This window comes from Apteryx rowi, unplaced genomic scaffold (assembly GCF_003343035.1).
Source record: "Apteryx rowi isolate R43461 unplaced genomic scaffold, aptRow1 scaffold_625, whole genome shotgun sequence".
In the NCBI taxonomy this organism is placed as follows: Eukaryota; Metazoa; Chordata; class Aves; order Apterygiformes; family Apterygidae; genus Apteryx; species Apteryx rowi.
Window position 1 is genome coordinate 196,195 of NW_020450900.1, and position 20,324 is coordinate 216,518.

The 20,324-nt window shown below is 41.3% G+C and overlaps 1 protein-coding gene across 3 annotated transcripts in view; it reads right to left on the reverse strand.

Moving 5' to 3' along the window:
- The window catches only part of ACSL1 (acyl-CoA synthetase long chain family member 1), a 63,651-nt gene extending 46,473 nt beyond the window's left edge, over window positions 1-17,178 (reverse strand). For 2 of the 3 annotated variants that reach the window (XM_026084082.1, XM_026084079.1), the window contains exon 1: window positions 17,091-17,178. The gene's annotated coding sequence lies outside the window, so the exon portion shown is untranslated. The remainder of the gene's footprint in view (window positions 1-17,090) is intronic. The other variant, XM_026084081.1, reaches the window with a different exon arrangement.
- Window positions 17,179-20,324: the final 3,146 nt, after the last annotated feature.

Here is a 20,324-nt window from a genome sequence, read left to right on the forward strand (position 1 = left end):
GCCCTCCTGTCACGTTTTCTCACATTCACCCCCTTTTCTCGCCGACGCCGGGGCAAGAAGTGGCAGCGCGGGCACAGACGCCAGGATCGTTTTGGTAGCCTCCGAAAACCCGCAACTCCGCCGCGCAGCGCGGTTACGGCGCTTCTCAAGCTGCCACCCCACCCAGGGCAAAAGCCGGGGCGCCAGCAGCGCTACCGCGAGCCGTGCCAGGACGTGCCTCCTGTGCCAGCTCAGCGCACCGGCACCCGCACCGGCACCGGCACCGCGCACAGCCCGTGCGGGAAAGCATCAAGCATAACCACGTGCTACTCCAACACTTCCCAGGGAGGCCTCAGAGCCGCCGAGAGCACTGGGCGCAAATTTCGCGGATACTGTTTAAGAGACTGACGGAGAGGAACCCAGAAGGATAAAAACACTTCACCTCCCTTCAGAGGTTTAAAAGCTGTCACTTGAGAGCCTGCATGGATCCTTCTGAATAAACGCCATCCTCACCAGTTGCCTTGTACTTCTAATACTTGTTTGCTCGTAAGCCTTTGAAATACTGAAGGATGCAGAAAATCATTATATGTAGCATTTAGTTTTGTCTATTACCTCCAATGCCAGGTAGCATCATAGCTAAGGAAGGGCACTTCTGTCCTGGACTGCCGGTCTATGGGAGAAGCAGCCTTGCCAGTCACACGCTGTGCTGCAGTGATTGGTACAAAACCCTGCTGAGGTTGATGGATGCACTGTGTGTGTGCACACATAAATCACAGAAAGCAGAAACAAATAATACGAAGAGCGTGCTCACTRGAGGGTGCATCTCCTCATACCTCATGGGTCTGAGATGACAGCTTGTAAGGGAAGTTTTTCTTACGGCTTTGCAAAAGGCATCTGCATCTGGTATAAATATGATAAAAAGATCTATGCTTCAATTTGAAAGCATTTGAAGAGGGTGATAAACCTTTAATCCACTGGAACAAGAATCATCTCTCAATCACCATTAAATTTTGTTTGTGAGGGAATCACAGATTTGCAGGGCATTCTGATAAAAGAGAGGAACTTGGGCTTACTTCAATGATCTCTGCCCTCAGATAGTTATCTTAGTTTGTTCTGTTTTGGCCATATACTTCATTAGCCCATTCAATTTGTAAATCATCAACCCAAATCTCAAAGTTCCACATATTGTACACTTTGCATTGCACAGTTTTGAGTCTCCTGTGTTTCATGGATATTATTTGGGTTATTTGAAGTGGGGGGCAGTTTAAGACCATACACTTTCATTTACACACACACACACACACACACACGCACATATATATATTTTTTAATTAAATTGTCAGAGGGACTTCTGTTTCACAGACACCACCATTGTATCCTCATGCTTCAGATTATACTGGAGTACGCCAGTTTCAGGACTTCCAACCAAACAGAGTTTTTAACAAAGGAAACAGGGAACTACTCATGTTTTAGTAAACGGGAAGAGCACGGCTGCTTTTGAAGTGAAATCTCCTGATAGTTCCCACTGAACTGCACCCAGGTTCACATTGTGGAGGGTCTCAGAAATGCAAAATAGATTCCTTTCTCAGAAAAGGAAATGGAAGCATGTAACCCAGGAGTGTATCTAACACACTGCAGCTGCTAATGGACACAGTGTCCACAGCACAGCTAGAGCTTGTCTGCATTAAGGCCTGGAAGCACAGATAACATGGACATCAGCTACTCTGCAACAGTTTCACTTTGCCAATTTGTTCCTACTGCACCACACTTCATGGTGATGTAGATATAGCCAGAATTTGTCAAGTGATTTCTGCATTCATCCATGGTTTTGGATGAAGGCATCAAGTGATGTAGAAATACACCATCTCAGGCACCATTGACTTAATTCCTTTTCTGAGCACATCTAGCTTCCATCTGCCAACCACCAAAACTCATTATGTGTTTGTTTACTCTGCTAAATAATCCTTCATTATCATGACTCTTCTCCACATCTGGGTTTCCAAAGGCCACAAATCACATTTTTAGTCCCTTCCCAGAGAAACTTCAGTGGAATGACTTTCTCTGGTCTCCTACCAGAAGGAGGGTTTCTAAAAAGTGTGTGTGTCTCACTTGGATGCACCCTTTTGTGAATCCTGTCACCAACATGAAAGTGCAAACCTCTCAGCTAAGTAATATTTGAATATGCATCTCACCGATGCCAGGTATCATCTCTCTATTCCTACTTGGCATTTACCTGATTATACATCCAGGGACCACGTGACTCTGAAATTGGCTTTATCCAGCAGATTGGAAGAGACAGGGGACCTAGGCTTAATCAAATTACTTAGAAAAACATATAGAACATAGGGAAGAAGGAGCTGTAAATGGAGCACACAAAACCCGTAATGACAATGCTATACTATCTTGCAGAGGGCAGTTAAGAAAACTGGCTCCTGTGGATCAGGGTGGGCTGGGACCCTTTAGCAACTACATATGCGTATTTAATTATACTGGAGACATATCACCAATTCTTTTTAGCTGCACACAGGGCATATACACTCTAAACCTATTTCACTACAGAAAGCTGCTCTCATTAAGTACATTGAATAAGTAAAATAAGTAAGTAAGTAAGGAGATCCAAAAGCAGATTCTGGCTTCCTGATGCTGCGCTGCATGTGCAATGTCAGAATCACAGAATCGTTGACACTGGAAGGGACCCGTGGAGATCATCTAGTCCAACCCCCCTGGGCAGAGCAGGGTCACCAAGAGCACGGTGCCTCAGGACCATGTCCAGTTGGGTTTTGAGTATCTCCAAGGATGCAGACTCCACAACCTCTTTTGGCAACCTGTTCCAGTGTTCAACCACTTGCACAGTAAAAAAGGTTTTTCTTATATTCAGATGGAATTTCCTGTGTTTCAGTTTGTGCCCATTGCCTCTTGTCCTGTCGCTGGGCACCACTAAGAGCCCAGCTCCATCTTTTTTACTCACTCTCCCCATCAGGTATTTATACACATCAATAAAATCCCTCCGAGCCTTTTCTTCTCCAAGCTAAACAGTCCCAGCTCTCTCAGCTTCTCTTCATTAGGGCGGATGCTCCAGTCCCTTAATCATCTTTGTGGCTCTTTGCTGACCTTGCTCCAGTATATCCACATCTCTCTTGTACTGGGGAGCCCAGCACGGGACCCAGCACTCCAGGTGTGGCTTCAGCAAGGCTGAGTAGAGGGAAAGGATCATCTCCCTCRACTCAACTTGCTGGTAACACTCTCTCTAGTGCAGCCCAGAATACCATTGGCCTTCTTTGCCCCAAGGGCACATTGCTAGCTCATGGTCAACTTGTCCACCAGGACCCCCAGCTCCTTCTTTGCAGAGCTGCTTTCCAGCAGATCAGCTCCCGGCATGTACTGGTGCCTGGGGTTACTCCTCCCCAGGTGCAGGACTCGCCACTTCCCTGTATTGAACTTCATGAGGATCCTCTCTGCCCATTTCTCCAGCCTGTTGAGGTCCCTCTGAATGGCAGCGCAACCATCTGGTCTATCAGCCACTCCTCCCATCTGAAAATTTGCTGATGGTGCATCCTGTCCCTTCATCCAGGAAAGGAGATGCTAAACAGTACTGGCCCCAGTATCGATCCCTGGGGTATATCACTAGTGACCAGCCTCCAGCTGAACTTTGTGCTGCTGATCACAACTCTGAGCCTGGCAATTCAGCCAGTTTTCAATCCCCCTCACTGACCGCTTATCTAGCCTGCACTTCATCAACTTGTCTATGAGGATGTTATGGGAGACAGTCTCAAAAGCCTTGTTAAAGTCAAGATAAGCAATATCCACTGCTGTCCCCTCATCCACCAAGCCAGTCATCTCATAACAGAAGGCTACCAGGTTGGTCAGACATGATTTCCTCTTCATCAGGTTCCCTGACCCATTCAGCAGTGAGCCCACATTTTCCCTTGTCTTCCTTTTGCTGCTGATGTATTTGTAGAAACCTTTCRTGTTGCCCTTCATGTCCCTTGCCAGATCCAACTCTAAATGGGCATTGGCTTTCTTAACCCCAACCCTGCACACTCAGACAGTGTCTCTATACTTCTCTCTGGTCACTTGTCCCTACTTCCACCTCTTGCACACTTCCTTTCTATGCTTGAGTTTAGTCAGAAGCTTCTTGTTCATCCATGCAGGCCTCTTGATGCCCTTGTATCATTTCCTGCATGTGGGGATAAGCCATTCTTGAGCTTGGAGGAGGTGATCCTTGAAAGTGAACCAGCTCTTCTGGGCCCTTCTTTTCTCTAGGGCCATTATGTTAACAGGAAGATTATCCTGTTAATAGGAAGATTATCCAAAAGAGATGATTTCCACTTCAGGAGTGTGTGGATAATTTAGAATTTTTGATACTAGTATTTGCTTTTCCCAGTAATATTGTTATTGAATTAGCGTTCTTATATATGTACATTAGCTATCATTGCTGAAGGAAATTAAGTACCCGCCAGACAATCACTCAGCTTTACTCTTCTCACTTTGATTTATGAGGCATGCACATCACTGTACTGAATCAAGTCTCTCCTCTTTGAGAGCCATCCCAAGTGCATAATTTTTATACAAAACAAACTCTCTAGCCTTCTGCTGTACTGTAACTGCATCTGCTTACACTTGCTTAGAATCTCAAGAGAAGAAAAAACAAAGAAATGTTTTGTAAAGAAGCACTTTAAAATGTCTAGTGTATATTGTAATTAAAAAATACAAACTACTGGATTCCTGGAGCAGACATAGTTACTTATGTCTTTTCAACCCTCCCTCTAGTGAAAAATTGAATGGAATAATTTCTATTTTGCATTTGTAGATGTTTTTTACTCTCAACAAAGGGATAAGTCCTGATAGCAATAGCCAGGGAGCAGCAAGAGGGAGGCTGTTCCATACAGGAGAACAAGCAAGGAGCCATGGGTAACTCCAGCAGAGGCAATGCCCTCCCTGCCAGGGCGCAGACCCACAGCACTGAGGCAGGGAGGGCAGACGACAGCCCAGACAAGACTGCCAGGCAGCCTGGACAGGGCAAGGTGATGGTCAGGGCCAGGGTCCATCCAGAGGGCCCAACAGGGAATGACAGGAGATGGCACCAGAAACAGGACTGGAGGCAAGGCGGGGATGCAGGTCCAGGGCTCATCCAGAAGACAGGGCTGGAGACAAGCTGCCTACAACATAGCTCCAGGCTCCACACAGGAAAACCAGTCAGGAAGGCGGGGCAGCAGGGGACAGGACTGGACGCAGTGGCACCTGTGACAGCTCTGGCCAGGTCTGGGTGCCCAGGCCAGAGCCTGAATGGAGCACCCAGGTCACTGGGCAGAGGGTGCACRGGTGGGGATCCCCAGTGCAGCTGGTCAGGGCCATTAAAGCCTTTTGGTGACCTCTTGGCCCTGACAGCAATACCAATGGGCCTCCACTCTTACAGAAATATGAGACATGTTTCTGGTTGCATGTCAATTGGGTATTCTTGACATACATTGAAAAAACAGGGAACTGGGAACTAAGTTTCTCTGAGATTACATGACAGCTAGAGTTGGAAAAAAAGGTACTGTGTGAAGAAGAGTCTAGAATAAGATATAGTAGGCTTGTAACAGATGAACTCRTTTGTTTAGTACAACTTAATCTGTTTTTATGCCATTTTTTCCAGTTCTATGTCATTATATAGGTACCTTTTTATCTCAAGAAGTAACACATTATATCATGCACAAAAGCAAACATTCCAAAGGTAAGAGCCACAAAAGAGCCAAAGGTAAGAGAGGCAAATTTATTTAGCCAGTACTCAAACAGATTGATGTCGCAAATGAGCTGCACTGGTAGAGTTCTGGATAAAGGTTCACAAAGAACCAGTCTAACCTATGCTTTGGTCACATTCATTATAATAGTTCTTCAACTCAGGAAGAGAGAAGTAAGGAAGCCATGAATTTAATGAGTTCCATGAAATGCAGGTCTTCTGAACAATGATACACCTAAACAGGAAGAAAAGATTTGTAGGAAATCCTCTGTATATAAAAACAGAAAAACAAACCCTTAGCAAAACTTCTACTGCAAAACAGAAAAGAAAAATTATATATATACATATATGCACGTGCATATGTGTGTGTGTGTAYGTGTGTATACATGAGAGTTTTGGGGGGAAAATTTTTTCAAAAAATGGAAACAAAACTAGAAAGCCAACCTAAAAATAGCAGACGTATATATAAAACATACTATTACTTTGTTGGGTTTCGAGGATTTTTTTTCTTGTTTTKTTGTATGAACGGGCAAAAACCCCTTCTAGTTCACACTCAGAACATAAGAATTACCATTTCCACAGCACTAGAGTGTCAATTTGAATTACAGAAAATATGGAGATAGAGGAATCTTATTAAAATAGTATTCAGTCCAAATAAAAAGAAGAGAACACAGACATAACTGATTCAGCTCGCTTATGTCAGGCTGATAGARTGTTATTTCCTCAAATGACAAGGTACCTATATAATGACATAGGACTGGAAAAAACAGCATAAAAACAACAGCCAGATTAAATCGTACTAACTAAAGCCAGTTCATTTGCCAGAAGTCCTGTTTCCTACTCTGAACTTTTGTTTACATGGTGAATTTTCCCCCCTTCCTTCTCCATGCTGTACATAAAGAAATTTGAATATTCAGCAACATGAAACAAATAGATCATTGGGGAAATAAGTTTGCTACTTGCTTCATATGAACAATCAGCATGAAGCTTTTCAAATTTGACAGTCATTTATACAAAACCACAAACATAAGGATGTTTTGCTGTTTGTTTTTGTCAATGTAGTACAAACAAGTCGAGTATGCTCATTTGTTGACTTTTCCCAGTCACTGTTCCTCAGTGCACTTTTCTGAGGGCCAGTTATTGGCATCACACAAAAGAGATAAAAGGTTACATTCTTTACTGCTAAAATGAACAGACGCTACAAAGTATAAAGCTACATCATAGAAATAGGTAAATTGATGATGTTCAGCATGCTTAACTGAACATTCAGTAAAATATTACACAGAGATAACCAGAGCGAGGAGGTTCAGAAGTTAAATATTTATTATGTTTAAACTCTGAGTAATGAAGTATCTGTGGCAAGAAATAAAATACCCTATCTTCAGTTGGAATGTATCCTGAGTATAACGTTTTCTGGCTGCCAAAAGGAGTAAGCTGTTTTACTTGGTACAGCTTATAGCTCACCACAATAYGTTTAATACAGAAACTAACAGCAATGCCCAAAATAATGCAAGACTACAGTATATTGGGAGTACTTGCTAGAAATGACCTCCAAATGCACAGCATGTTTTCACATTCTTCACATATCTAAAACTCCACCCAACAATGAGTATTGGTGCACTAGTACAAGTTCAGGCCCAGGAGCCAGCCTCATGTCATGGTAAGAAATATCTGCTTTTAAAGGATTTCTAAAGCTAAGTGTTCTCACTTCCCCAAACCTGCCAGCCAAATAGTGCATTCCACCAACTGTAAGGATTCATTTAGACTCCTTCAATTCAATGTTAGTGCCTACAGGGGCCAAAAAGCAAACTGAGAAAGAACTAATGAGAATCAAGCTCATTCTAAAAGACGAAGAGCTTGTATAGTGATCTTAATGCTTTTAATTTTATATTAGTGCCTGACATTAAAAGAAGTTTCAGCAAACCTCCATTCTTAGAAAACATTCGTGCATACTTGAACACATGTATAAATTCTGTCATTACCATTTTCAAGTAGCATACATGTCACAATAATTAAATGATGCATGCAAACAAAACTAAGGTTTTGAAAGTATGGCCTTATATCCCATCTGTACACATCCATAAGCCAAATGAGGGGAGCCTGCAAATGCCAGTGTGAGATGCCGGGACAGCAGGCCTTGCAGATGAGTGGCTGCACTGCTTCACCACAGAGACAAGACTCACAGAAGCCACCTGCGTAAGCCAGCAAGTGTAAAAAGACACTGAATTTTATCATTTTGTCCCATTTGCTACAAGAATATTCTCAGTTGCTACACCTCAGTTGGCACAGCTCCACACACGAGCAAGCACGGACTTCTGAAAAATTCCTTCCAAATCTTGTGTGAAGTAAGTCAGTCACGCTGAGCTCTCCCAAAACACACTGTGGAAAGACTGGCTGCCCTGGCCCAGCGCTTGAGAACTGTGGGAAGGGAAGACTAAGTGCAACATGCTCATGTTGGCAGCTGCAATAACTCAGGTTTTAGCTTATATTCCTTCTTTGCTAGAGAACTGAAGTCACACACTCCCTAACACTTCACTACAAGTTTGTGTTTAGAAAGAATGAGAGTTAGAGCCAACACACAGGTTAATGCTAGGGGAAGATAAGCCTTGGGAATATTTTTAACAAAAGGCTTGTGAATGCAGATAAGATCAGCATGGCCAAYATACGTACTCTGTTGTGGAATACTTTCATGGGGTGTAAGTAAGCTATTTCTTTGTTTGGAATAAAAGCTGATATCCAGGGATTAAAAGAACATCTTGTCAAGGCCCTTCATCATAAATTACCTGCATGGATTGCCTCTTGAAATGGGTAGAAACAAATCCACTCTCCTCACTCTGTTGGTATGATTCACCAAGTTAGCTGCACAGTAAAACAAATAGGTCTGGCTTTTGAATAACAAACCTCCCTATTCAGAACCCCCTGCATAGGGAACTGACATGAAAAATAGGCTAAATATGCCTTTTCTTGGTAAAATATTATTAATAAGCAGAAAATAAGCACGTTTGGCTTGTCTATGTCCTCATGAACCACCATTAATCAAATTATGTGTTGATCATATATCCAGTTGTCTACATAAAACAACTACTAATTACTGGCACGGTTTCCTTGCCAGTAAGCACCGGATAACGTGGAGTTTGGCCTAGTGCCTGGACCCAAGCAAGATTTAGAGATGGGACACTGAGTAGTTTTTTGAAATGAAGGTTCCCTGTCCCCACTGATGAACAGCATGAGTGGTCAAGCCATGCACTTCCAACCTGGAGCTTCCCTGGCCTGCACTACTGTCCTACCTATGACACTTCCTTCTCAACCAGGGCCCCAACTCCCCACCTTGGAGACCTCACTTTATCACATGCTCCGCTTTCATAGCGCTGGTCATTTCTGCCATCACTGCCACTCTGCACCTCCTCACGTCAAGTCATGGCCCAGCCTGCACAGAGGGAGCCCTGGTGCAGTGCAGGAGCCTCTGCCCCGCACAGGAGCGCACTCACCCCTGCCAGTTGCTCTCCCACACGGCTTGCAGGAGTTTCCCAATTTTCCAGCTCTATCAGTTTTCCCAACTAAAAGAAGCTAATGTCACCTTCTGGGGGGTAGGGGCATGTCAAACTTCACACTGAAAGAAGTTTAAACCAAATGAGAAGCAGGACTGGCTTAACATTAATTTGCTTGTCTACAAGTACCACCATATTGCAATGGTACCATATCAATAGCCTATTTTAAACTGGTCAACAGATTATCACTCCTACTCACACAGCATTCCTTCACATTAGTTTTCTACAATGCCCACCATGTCCCCCTGTTTTCTTTTCTCTCATTCCTAAACTTATTTCCCTACCTCTCTTGACCCACACATCCCTCACAGTCACCTGATGACAAGGAAGTAACTGGCTCTCAAAACTACTGTTTTTGTCATTTATTTGGTCCATATTAAACTACAAGAAAAGGCACTTACTTGGTTTTTACTTATTCTTTTATTTCTTAGCAACCACTTGTTTCATCTCTGCTTCTCTGTTTTCTGCACAGTGATCTTTTATTCCTCTTGATTAGTTTGCATAGCATCACCTCAAAATGCTAACTAGGTTTTCTCCATAGTAGTAAACTTTTTTCATTTTATGATACTCTTATGATAATAAAGTCTTGCTTTTTATTGAAAGAATCAGTAAGGATGATGGCCCTTGCCTCTATCAAACTTCATGATCTCAATTAGGAAGCAGAAGTAGGACTCACCAACCAATTCTAGAAGCCCTAGATGCCACCACACAACCCAGTAAAATCATTGTTTTATAAAAGGCTAAAACCTGTTCACAGAGTTGTATAGTACCTCTGAAAATAAATGACGAGCCAGAAGCTGGGTCACTATTTAGATACATTTTTCACAAGGAATATGCAGCATATACATAATCTCCCTGGCTGAAGAGAGAAACAGAGTTAGGGGGTAAGAAATTAAGAGACCAATAAGGTGGGTGAAGGAAGCAATGACTTTCAGTTCAGATTAAAACTTAAAGTTTAAAGTAACAATTATTTAGGTTTAAACTTGATTAAGCCAAATGCAAGTTTAGATTAGCTAAACTAAAAGCAGTATTTTACTTCAAGATTTATAGACATTTTACAATTTCTTTTCCTATTTGACCCCCCCATTCATGATTTGTTATTTTATGTTAATCAGTATCATAAAGATGATTAAAGAGAACTCATAAGATTGATCCATTTYAAATAGTGATATTAATTTATGCTCCCTGAAAGAGCAGCCAACACTGCCTGAAATATCTGGTCATGGTAACAGTACTTGTGGATGCGGACACCTCTGAGGCAGCATTTGGAAAGCCAGCAGACAAGTGCTCTTACCAGAGACGACAACATGTAAAGAATAGGGTTCTTGTGTCAGTCAAAAGCATTTTTTGTACTCTAAAACAGATTGCTCTACGAGGGCACTTCAGTGCCCTACTGGGCTCTGTTTGCTTCTCTATTGCGAGGTCAGTACTTGCTCTTGCTGGCACACATTGCTTTTGTGTAAAAAGGGCAACAGGTGGCAATGCTCACCCCAAGGTCATGGAGAAATACGGTCCATTTGCCTGGTCACGTAGGTGATGAGTGAACATCAAACTGAATTCACATTCCCACCTCACCTGTGTGACAGCAGGTTCTGCTGTAGTTAAAGTTGCAGTTTCCATTATAAGAGGATTTGCTGACCGAACTTCAAAACCACACATTTTGGGTAGATATTTTTCTCTACTTTTATTTGCCCAAAAGTGACTGTGGAGAATAAGGACCAAGGGGATTAGTGTGGAGAGCTAGAAAAAAATACCATGACTAAAATAGACTTGCAGCTGAAATTATTTGGAGTTGAAATACATTATTTGGCACAAATCACTGAGGAACACAGCAAAATCAGTTTGGCTTGACTGAGTTATGGCAAACTGAAAATTATCTAATAAGCACAGACATCTAAGGTTTTGCTTACTTGTTTTCGTGTTTAGGTCACTAACTGCACACCTATAAGGTTAACTGCATCTTGCCTAACTGCTCTTTCTAGTAAGAGAAGAATGTGTATTGGCTAGTTCCCAGCATGTCTTCCTGCTAACCCCCAAACTTTCCAGTTGTTTAAGAAATCTCAGATGTGGTAATAGGAYCTGCAGTAAAAGGATCTGCGGTAAAAGGATCTGCATCCTTTTACTTCTCCTCCTGGTTTTGCCACCAAAGGAAATGGCAAATGTGCATCTTGCATACACTCTTTCATATTTTAAGAGAGCCTAAGCAAAATTCCCTCTGCTTTCTTCACAGAAAAGAACATAGCAGCTTACAGGCAATACAATACAGAGGTAACCTTTAGTTAACAGTTTAGAGATTAGCTGTTAACAAAATGGCTAAAGAAAAACAATCCAAGAGCTAGCAACTTCTCCAGAAAGTGGGATAGCATTTTTCCCCTCATAGCAACTGCTCTGTAATTTTCTCATTATATTAAATTCTCTGCCATGGCACAGTTCTACTCTGCCTTCAACTGGCACATTATCTTCGCAGATCTGGCTTCAGCACACTCTTGTAGGTAAGTATACATGGTCTACACTTTCTCTATACCCTTTGAACAGGAGCAGAAAAGAAAGTAATGTTACCAGGCACATCCTGCAGCAAGTCCTCTCACCAAGCACAGGCTCATCATGAAACATCAGTGATAGCTGCTAAAGCCAAAAGGTGTGTTTTAGCTTTTAGAAATAGGACTTCATTTTCATTCAGTATACTCAGTGTTCTCTTTTTCTATTAAAAGGCTTGTAGAATGTCACTTCTTCTCAACTATATCTACTCCACTAGGTGCAGAAAAAAAACCCTATCAAACTCTAGGCTATAAACCCTAGAGCAGTCACAAACTATGCCGAGTTATCAGATATCTTGCTTTCACAGGGATGAAAGGATCTCGGTCACATTCCTAGAAAGCAGTGGAGGACATGGTTTTGCCCCATGCAGAAAGAGTTCTTCCTGTCATGAGAATTCAGCCCACTCTTGCATAGAATGCAACAAAAATTTGACAGCATCCAGCAATGCTATTTAGAACATGAAGTAAAAACTACATCTTCCTGAACTTCAGGAAAATCTACCCAGACAAAACTTGACAACAAATGCTCCCTGAAATTTGTTATCACCTACTATAGCATAGGATCGCTAACTACAAAGAAATCTCTGATGAGTTAATTTTATAAGAATTATGAAATATGGAAACACAAAAAGGAAAGGAATTAGGAAATCATCTTCAACCTTTTTCAACAAGTCCAACACAGCCCATTTACAGCAATGGTCTTCTCATTATCATTATGGTAACTAATAAGTCAGGATCAATTTTTAGCATTCCTTTAGTGTGATAATCTATGCACACGAACACACTGGTGTTAGCCAATAGTCTCATCCAACTTCTACTGGAGTTGATGAAAGTCTTTGCACTAACTTCAACAGAATTTAGATTAGGATATAAATAATTCACAACGGGTGTAGTGTGCTACTTAAATCTATTGCTATTTAGTGAGGTTTTACTTACAGTAAGATGGCACTGGTTTTCCACATTCCTAGTTATATCTACCCTTTGTACTATAAGATTTTAAACTCATGCAGACCTTAAGAGTGCTTACATGTTTTAAAGTGCAAGTAACAGATTTCCTTCAGCATCCAAAAAGGATTTACGCAGAGTTTTATAGCATCACTGCAAATTGGTTTGACCTAGGTTTCTCTGACAATCTGACTTCAAGTATCCAAACTCTCCATGACATAAAAAAATACTTCTCAAAGAATTGTTACTAAACTTTTCCACTGACACAGCCAATATAGATGTTTCTCCCATATTAAGCCCGTATGTTCTAATGTTCCTTACACACACAAGCATGCACACACACAATATATACATGCATAGAAGCAAGTCAGCTGTGAGACAGAAAATACAGTAATTAACATTTGAATTTCTGTCTGCCTAGTAGGTTATGTCCTACTAGCAATTTTCCTGCTTTAGTTTTTAAGTTGTTGGGATAGCAAAATAGATTTTCCATTCTTTTCAGAAATCTTTTGTAAGACATTCCCCTGCATTCTCATATGCTGAATACAAATCATCAAAGGATGTTCAGTTTGCTTTTTGTCTGGCTTGATGGTACCAACACCACAACTTCTAACAACATTGGATATTAGGGATTCTCAATTCATAAAACCTGAGATATAGTTCCCTATTATCCACCATCATCCATATTTCACAGAGGAGGAGGTCCAGCACACACATGACCTTGCTTAAGGTCATAGACTGTTTTGTAGAACCAGGATTTCCGCTCTAGTATTTTGAAGCCATGGCCCATTCACTACCAACAAGAATATTTGCTTGTCTTTCTATTTAGGGTCAAAGACAGACACTCACCATTTCTTTGGTAGAGCCTCTCCTCTTTCACTTATCTGATCTATGATCAGCTTACATCAAAGGAAAGGTTTCCAGTGATAGCACTGAATATTGGAATGGATGCCAACACAAACTGCACACAGGATATGGGATTACAAACACAGGCCAGTTCTGGAGTAGCAGCACTGTCCTCCAGAGCAGAGACTTCTTTACAAAGCATGCAAACATAAAAGGGCCTTCTCATCAAATTGGGTAGCACCTCTAGTTAGAAAAAGAGCAGTCTAGATTTTGGGAAGCAGAACTCTAGATACTTTTTTTGTTTTCATGGTTTTGATTCATTTGAGGTCACAACTGCCTAACTAATTAACTATGTAATCATCCTCAAGAAATAAAACAAATGCATAGTGAAATGTCAAAAATATTGTTTCAAATTCATAGGAAGTTACTTGCATCTTTCAGATAAGTATAGCACTCTAATTCAAAGATTTATATAATTATTTTGCTGCATCAAAATTCTTTACAAAAGACTCCCAATCAAATAGGAACAAGCTAAGTTATGATGTTCAGAGATTCTCAGGATCTCAGACAGGTTAGTCTGATAATCTCAGTCCTACTTCCACTGAAATCTAAGACAAGATACCCACTGCTATCAACACAGTAAGGTCTGGTAAAAAGAAGATCTCCTCCAATTTTTTTTCACATTTCCCCATTGAACCAACGACTCCAAATCTAGCTTAAATCCCTACTTAAAAGAGAGTTTGTTCTTCTTCCTTAGACACTCTTGTTCAGCTCAATGCACATTTGTTCCTTCTTTCAGTAATTTTCTGGCACAAAAGTGTTCCAGCTTCTGCGTAATGGAAAGTGTTCCTTTATAAAACCTCAGATTAGGGCCATTTTTTTCTTGGAAGGTGGGAGAAGGCCAAAGGAGAGAAGTTGAGGTCAATGGGGAGAACTGGGGGGTTTTTTTAAGCCCTCTTAAATTCCCCTTTCTCCTGCAGGAGTCACATTTCTGGTCTGCTTCCTTCCAAACAGAAACTTGATTCTTTTCCAAAACAAGCAAACAAATGCATTTTATTTTAGTCCTTCAGGTCATAGAAAAGCACTTGCTTGTGACAGATAAGTCAGGATTAGTAATTTTCCTTCCTGTTTGCAAATATTAGAAATAAGCTTAGAACTCATATGCTGTTTCAAGGTTGTCATGAAACATTCATTTTCAACATGATCCCAACTTGAAGATTTTCAGGTTCCTTTAATTGTTTTATTCATATATGGTTTGTGTGCCTGCATTTGAAGTAGACTTATTTAGAAAGCTACATGCATTTCGTAATACTAGACTTGCTACAGATTTCACAAGCAGTCAGAATACTTGGGTTGAATGGAAAGAAAAAAATGCTCAACTAATATCCAGGCTTGTCAAATAACCAACACAGTGGGGAATATTCTCGTTTATATGTACAACATCTGAAAGTACATAGTGGACATGACATTCAGAAAGATTAAGGAGTGATGTTTAATCAAAAGATCTCTGCATAGCTTAGAAGCATGCAACTAGTAGCATTTTATCCTGACTGAACAGGTTCACAAATAAGAACAGTACATAGTGACTATACACCTTATCAGTATTTCAACATCATAAGTAAAGCATCAAGTATCTAAGAGTATATCCATCTTAAATTTCATCAGGCTGCTTGTTATCATATCTGGGCACTTTCCAGGTAAAGTCAGTAGCAACAGCAAAATCTTTGCATTGTGGATAGAAAAAGAATCTTGTCAGGGTAAACACAATACTTTATGAGAAGGAAGTTATCTTAATCTTAATTATCGTTTCCTACCTTGTTTTTTGTTCCAGTAAGAGCCTGTGCATTGGTGTTCTGCATGTCATTATTACACTGTAACCACTTTTGCCAGGAGGAACCCTTTCCTCTGCTACACTGCTACCTCAATACCAGATCTTCCATATCTGGACTATTGGCCAGTCTTGAAATCAGCATTTATTCTACTGCATTAGATATTATCAAATTTATATATGCATAGTTTCCATAATATATTGGTAAATTGTGGACCAAGTCCAAAGATGAAGAACGTTCAAAACAACATTTAAGTGAGGCTCCTGTAGGGGGCTATGTTTTGTAACCAATAATAGGCTTGAGCTGACGCAGGCACTGCAGGATAATCCAAATCCCAGACAGAAAAAATAGCAAGCCAGTAAGGACTTCTGAGACCAACATCACCAGGTTACCTAAAACTACCCATAAACCCAATCCCTTTTTGCAACAGGGCAGCAGAATCCCTTGGAGAGCTACCATCACATCTGGACTGTGAATCATTTTCACTTTGGCTCTCAGGAGCATGGCTGAGAGCCAGAAGAGATAAATCAGAAAGGAAGACTTTCATGTGCAGCTGGTGGGTTAAGCAAGGTTATAAGGAAAGAAAACCAAGGACTTTTCTGCAAGCTAGAGGTAATCATCTTTCTCATGACAAAGCTGTTGATCCCCATGTTCAAAACTATGACCCAGGAAAGCCCTCCAGAAGCTTTTTGTCCAGGCCCCACAGACAGCTCATTTGCATCCTAACAAGGTGCAGTAAAATAAAGGAAGTATAGCTATAAAGTAAATAAAACCTACCCAAGTGAGTAAGGGCTACAGAAACATCTCTTAGCTAGTGCTATCAGTGGCACAAAACAATTAGATAATTGGCAAAATTAGCCCAGAGGTGACATCCTACTTACATAAACCAGTCCAGATGACTTTGAACAGCTGATTATCCAGCATCGTTATATAGAACAAGCATGACATGAGAAGCTCAATGAACACAGTTCTCTCTCTGCAGACACTAAGAGCTAGAAAGGTAGCACACTCGGCCTTCAGTGGCCATTTATCACCTTGTCAGAGTGGAACACAGTACAGTCCTGCAGACATCTCTGCTAGCCAGTCCCTGGGTCCTAGACTGTGATTTAGATGTATTCCCCTTCCATAGGGCAGAACCAAGACCCTGGTTAGCAGGTTATACAGGACTGAGTGCAGATCACCTCTAAGTGAACAGCAGCGGATGAGGAATGAACGACTTGCCTTTGCTTTCAGCTCCAACCCAGCACCACTGTATGAGTGTAAAGGGTTGTTGTCATTTGCTGCCATTGTAAGACAGAAGTCAGTTACTGTTATTCCTACCTTCCTGCACAACAGAAAATGTTGCAGAGATGTCTCCAACTCCAGGGAATTTTTTCAACATCGTTTGGCCTCTGTAGCATCCCTGACTGTCTGGCAATGCCTTAAGGCACAGTCGAATGCCAAACACTATATGTCATTGCATTTGATCCCTCCCCAATTCCTTCAAAAGGGTATGCAGTTTTCTCCTCAAAAAACTTACAAACATTTGTATGAATGACTAAACTTCTCAAAACCTTTAAGTTCTGGAAGAAATTAGGATCAATAATTGTTCTTTCCAGCAGTCTTCTCTCCTACATAATGAGTTGAGCCCAAAGTGAAGTTCAAGCACCCCCAGGCCTCCAAAGACACATGAAATCACACTGACCTTTTGCAGTCACAGGCTATTCATCCCTAGCCCACTTCCCAGCCTCAGTTACACACCAACTTCATTTCTGAAACTTCATACAGCATACCATGCTGCTTGCACACATCTCCTGTTGAAAGGCCAAGCAACTGATTGTTACTTTGCTGGAAAGGCTGTAGTACTAGCTCATCTTGATATTTATATTTTGTTGGTTTATGTTCCACAAATCTGTTCGTGGAAGGACATATTCAATCTGCACATCCAAAACGGGCATCAACTTACATTGTACAATGGGTGGCTCAACAACCTCTGGACTCGTGAGTTCCTGGCAAGCTTCCTTATTTCGCTTTTACCCCCTTACCAGTTATGCTACCATCATACAGGAAATGTATTTGCACTTTCATTAGGAAATAAATAGTGCAATGCATCCACAGATGATTTATGAATTCCGAGTATAATATTCATACCCATATCTCATAAATACCTAGAGCCTTTTACCATCAAAGCACTTTACAACCATCAGTGATAAACCCTCTAGTGAGACAGGAGTGAGTAATACAGTGTTGGGTTAGACCTAAAGACAGACAGCCCCAGATGCCTTCTGATTGATAGGAAGGGCTATTCTGACAGTGTTACATGTTAGCAAACAATCAACAATCTTAATTATTTATGATTCCCTTTTTATGGTAGGTCCCAATGGGTTAAAATGAAAACCAGAACATTATTATGAAGGCCTTATCACTGAAACAAAGAAACAATCTCATGCATATGGGAAGAAGAACACGGGGGCTTGGGTGAGATGGACAAGGGAAAAAAAGCTATTCTGATTTTCAGTGGATTGTGGCATTTCAACAGTGGCAAGGCATATGATCACTAGCTCTTGGGGAAGACAGCACTGCAAAACCATGGAAACCTAAAGGGAATACCCACAACAAGATAGGGGAGCAATGTTTTAAGAGCTGAGACATAGTGCCTCACACACAACTAGCCAGACCATAACAGCAGGGGAGAGCATGGCAGTGAAGACAGTCACGACTATGTCTCCAAGCCCTTACTCCCTATAGGTAGTAACCACAACTATGATCAACCCTTTAATGTGGCTCTGTACACAGTAGTCCATCACTTAGCTCCTGACTAGCCCAGTTAGCAGGGAAAAACTCCACGACTACCCAAACAAAATGTTAGCCACAGTATAATGTTAAAAGAAGGTATTTAAGTAAAGCTAATCCAGTGGAGTAGGAGTTATCAGCTTATTCAATGTGAATTTCTAATGCTTCATTTTTATTACCCACTTACACCCACAAGGCACAGGTGTGGTGTCTAATAGTGGAGTAGGGAACCCACACCGCTACAAAGTAACTGAAAGATAACAGGTTGGAAATTATTTTCCATTTTAAACTGTAACTGTCTGGTAATTATGTATCTCTTTCTTCCTTTTTCGTTAATACAAATGCCCATAGTGATGGGGACTTCATTAGAGATTTAGCCCCCACCCCCAACTCTAAATCCACCACGTCAAAATGCAGCTCTTACATTTCTGCACTACTGACCACAGTCATCTTCTGCATACAACAAGAGTGGCAGAAGTCCACTGAATCTTTGGCACTTACCCTCCCTTCTGGGTAAAAATTCTATTTTGGAGCCAGCTCAGGGATTTTATATGTTAATAAATAGTGAAGGAGAAAAGTGCTTAGGATTAATTTGTTTCCAAATTGGCTATTCCCTTTTCTGGGTAGAAAGATGAACGTTAGTGCATGAGGATTGTTCATACAGCAGACATCTCTTCAGAAAGGAATGCTTTACAGAGGTTCAGAGCAGGCTGCATTCTGAATTCACCTACTCTGGCTGCAAGTTTGTTCCATAGCTTCACCACTAACTTTACAGCCACATTGCTCATAAGCACTTCACGCTGAAACAGTTTAATATAACTAGAACTTCAACCATATGTTCATTCATCAACGTGTCTTGCAAATGTCCAAGAAAAATAATATTTGTTAAGGTTTTTAAATGCACTGGCATATTTGTTCAATGAAATGTCAAAGAAACAAAGGGTCCTGGGCTGTCCTCTGAAGGAGGAAGATATCCAAATACTAGAACTGCCTTTACGGAGGGATTCCTTTGGTTTGAGAGAGCTCTTATGGTCTAAAGCAGGGGTCTGAGTTGTGGCTAGATCACACTGTGGTACAGCAATCCTGAGAAAGAACTGCCCTGACCAGGCTTTAAGCATTCAGATCAGATCAGCTAACTTGCATGTAAGTGGTGGAGGAAGGGAGAAAACCTTCCAATACCATCAGTCAGGAAGAAAGAATAAGAAGCAAAAGACTCCTAAGCACTGCAATAAGGTGGGAAAAGTTCGCACACACCTGAACAGCAAGTGCATAGGCTATATATTTAAAGTACCAACTGCAGCTCTGAAACAGAAACATAAATAATACCTGATGCAGAAATCAGGAATTTGGAAGACAGGGTAGTTCCTGACCTTTGTACAAATCTAGATTATAAAACTTGGTCACTGATGTTAATGATTATGTTTTAAATACAGCTATGTAGTTTAAACACTGGTCAAATAGTAGCAGATACATAGTCCAGCTTTTCCTTTAGACCCCATAGTGACTGTGAGACAAATCACCCAACTGCTGAGCCTGTGTACGTCTTTCCAAGCAGAGTCTTAGTCAGCAGAGGGTTTTGCCTTCCCTTACTCCCCAAAATTATGTTGGATCAATAATCACAAATTCTACTTCTACACCAATGGCTCTCTCCTCCAGTCACCCTCTCTTTGCAAGTATTCCCTCTTCCTTGTTCTTTATTCTGAAGACTTACGCTCCCTCCTGGCACTAACTTTGAAGTTTCTTGCTTACCCTCTCTAAAATTCTAGTTATCTAATCCCTATTCATATCCTATCCCTTGTCACACTGAAATTTTCTCCCAAGCACAGCATCAGCACGTTTTGCACACCCCAGCTTCAAGAAGACAACCTTCCAAATTGCTATCACCCTTCCTCCCTCCAAGCAGCAGTCTGAACATATATAGGGGGAAAAACACAGCAGGAAAAAGATCTCTAATGCCCCTCCCACTTAAGATCAGAATTTGAACAACACATTTTTGGGAGCAAGGGCAACACTAGCGAGATGTCGGTCTCTGTTTTAAAAGAACTGACAGTGCTTCAGTCAGAGCAATGAGGACATCCTGGGGAGAAGCCAGAGCATTAGCATTAAAAYGACTTTCTCTTTCCAGCTTTTTCCCTGAGTCTAATTC